The sequence below is a fragment of the Nannospalax galili genome, unplaced genomic scaffold (genome assembly GCF_000622305.1).
Source record: "Nannospalax galili isolate Female #2095 unplaced genomic scaffold, S.galili_v1.0 scaffold948, whole genome shotgun sequence".
NCBI classification, from domain to species: Eukaryota; Metazoa; Chordata; class Mammalia; order Rodentia; family Spalacidae; genus Nannospalax; species Nannospalax galili.
In genome coordinates, this window is record NW_008358192.1 from 1 (window position 1) to 3,396 (window position 3,396).

A 3,396-nucleotide genomic window follows, 5' to 3' on the forward strand; every position below is an offset into this window, starting at 1 on the left:
GCAGCCTCTTATTCTTGTGGCCCGTTGGGGTCTCTGTGTTCATCACCATCTGTTGCAGAAGGAAGCTTCTCTGGTGAGAGCTGAGAGATTCATTAATCTACAAGTGTAACAGTAAGTCATTAGGTATCAGTTTAATACCATGTCTATTTAACAGAATAATGATATTAGGTTGTCCCCTACCACCTGTGACCTGTCTAGCCACAGGTCTCTAGGCCTGATATCAATGTCAGGTATGGGTTCTATCTTGTGAGGTGGACCTTAAAGCCAATCAGAAAGTGCTTGGTTACATCTATAATATTCATGCCACTATTGCACCGGTGGATGCACCTTGCCAGGCCAGTTGTTGTAGCTCACAGGGTTCACAGCTGGGCAAGGTTGAGAATTAAATTCTCTTCCAGTAGCAAGCACAGCACCTTCCAGCACCAGGAAAGCTAGCAAGTGAGAGGTGAAGCTTTGGATCAATCATCCTGGGTGAAGTAACTCAGACCCAGAAAGACAAATGTCACACGTTCTCTCTCATAAGTGAATGCTGGCTCTGGATCCTTAGATACGGGTGCTTCGAATAGAAAATCCATAGAGGTCAGGAAACTAGCAAATGACCACGGGAGGAGGCTCTGTGGGAAGGGAGTTAGAATGCAGTGATAAAGGGGGAAAGAGGAATAATGGAGGAAACAGAGTTAAAGGGGGTGGGGAATGGAAGGGCGGGGCAGAGGAGGGAGGGGGGATAACACTAAAGGCCTTTAGAAAAGGTCATGTGGAAACCTACCACTATAGAAGCTACTTAAAGTGTATCCATGTACAATACAAAAAGAACAAGAGTCCCTGAAGAGGACTCCTGCTTCAAACCTCTGCCTCCCAAGGCTCGGGGATCATTGTGGAAGAGACAGTAAGATTGTAAGAGCCAGAAGGGATAGATGACCACAGGGTCTTCCAGACAGCTGGTCAGTTATTCATATGAACTCAGCAATGATGATAGTCCTATGCATGAGTCCTATGCAAAATCAAACCAGGCAAAATCCCAGCATAGGCATGGGGATGTGGGTAAGAAATTCCAACTCAGTCTAAGCAACTTTTGACAATTGATGGCTGCTGGGAGGTGGAAAGACAGTGTCTTACAGGGATTAGACTCTTGGTGGCCCAGTAGATGGCCCTATACTGAAGGACATTTAGGGTCACAAATCAGACTCTATAGGCCATGTGTGCATATATATATATTATATGTAACATATATACATATGTGAGGGCACATTAAATTGGGAGGGGCAGTTGGGGGAGGTATGGAGAGGGCAGGGGATCTAAATACCATCAAACTGTATTGTATGAAAATTGCAAAAATCCAATTAAAATAAATTTTATAAAGCTAAGCATGAAGTATTACTTGTCAAACATTAGAATAAAATTGGTAAAAAGTAGGAAGAAAAGAGAGATTAAAAGGAGCTATCCTATAACTATTGGACACCATAGGCTAGCAAAAAGTAGCCCAATGCCAGGAATGGGCTTCCTCTCTTGAAGCTGTTGCCCAGGGATCCCGTAGACCCTCAAACAATACTGGCCATTGTCCCTGCTCTTGGTTACCAACAGAACTTGATGATAAGACCCTACTGCTGAAGACACTTCATACCCGAGCTGTAGAACAAACAAGGAGAAATCTAGCTGGTGCTGGCATCCAATTTTTTTTACAACTAGAGTAAAACCTGTCCTGTATTACATGACAATAATGTTCCTTGTAGTGTATCAAAATAGGGTTTTTCCCCCTAAGAAAACTAATATTTGATCCTCCATGATTTTATTTGTAAATTATTTCGGTCTTTGTGTGGAATCAATGTTACTCTTTTTTTTTCAAAGAAAATTAAAAAGGAAGACAGCAAGTTCTAAATCTGGCCTACGAAAAGGGCCTCACTGTAGCACACCAGGCTGGCACAGCAAGAGCACTGAGTCCACACAGTGTGGGCAGCGAATCAGACCTCTGGCCTGGCGTAGCAGCCTGTCTGGAACTCCGCTTCCCCTGTACAATTTGTTTCTACTTGATCTGTAAGAAAATTTGTGTTTGTTTTTCCAAATTGACTAAGATTTTTTCAAATTTCTCTTTCAGAGAAATGGAAGGAATATAAGACCGCGTTAGGTAAGTGTTTCACCTCCACTTAAACACAGATCGTTAACATAATGCCAGCCCTTGGCTCTATGAACGATGCATGTGTTCTGCTAGACCTACTGGTTTCCTTGAGTGAACTCACTGATTTGACCGCTGTTACTTCATTTCTGGGTTGTTTCTATTGACCTTTTTGCCTGTATTGTGGAAACATCCATAGAACAATGACTTGCCCGCTTTGGGTGGATTTGGGTGGCATTTAGCGCATGCACAGTGTTGTATAGCCTTCACCTCCATGAGTCCCAGACAGTGGCATCGCCCTCAATTAATAATTCGCTTCCTGGGGCTGGAGAGATGGCTCAGTGGTTAAGAGCACTGACACCTCTTGCAGAGGACCTGGGTTTGAATCCCAGCACCTACATGGCAGCTAACAACTGTCTGTAATTCCAGTTCCAGGGGATCTGATGCTCTCTTCTGACCTCCAAGGGCATGGCAAGACATGGGTGCAGTTACACACATGCAGACAATACATGTATACACATAATAAAATAAAAATAATAAATTTTTTTTAAAAAGAATTCATTTCCTGGGGCTGGAGGGATGGCTCAGTGGTTAAGAGCACTGACTGCTCTTGCAGAGGACCCAGGTTCTATTCCCAGCACCCACATGGTGGCTAACAACCATGCATAACTCCAGTTCCAGGAGAGCTGACAACCTCTTCTGACCATTGCACGACATGGGTGTACTTACATACATGCAGGCAAAATACTTGTGCACATAAAATAAAAATAAATAATTCAACAGTTAACATTTAAAATAATAGGAGAGGGCTGGAGAGATGGCTCAGTGGTTAAGAACACTGGCTGCTCTTGCAGAGGACCCAGGTACAATTCCCAGCACCCACATGGCGGCTAACAACCGTCCATAACTCCAGTTCCAGGAGCTTCCATGTCCTTTTCTGACTTCTGCAGGCATTTCACCACATGGGTTAATGAAGCAAGTTACATGAATTTTCTTCGAGGATAGTCACTGCCCCATAATCCCAATAATATCAAAACTTGAATGGCACACAGTTAACCAAAATTTCATCTATATAACAGTGCTACCCCTTAAAAAAATCTCCATAGTCTATTCTGTTTTCTCCAAAATAGCAGCTAGCTTTGCACCCTAAAGTGAAGCTTATCTTTTAGCAGGCTTCCAAACCCAGAGGTAGAAAGTAGCCAGTTTGCTTTGAAATGACCTTATTTTTAAATATGAACTCATTACTAAAATTCACCATGGGGCAATGTTGTTCAAAATGAAAGATG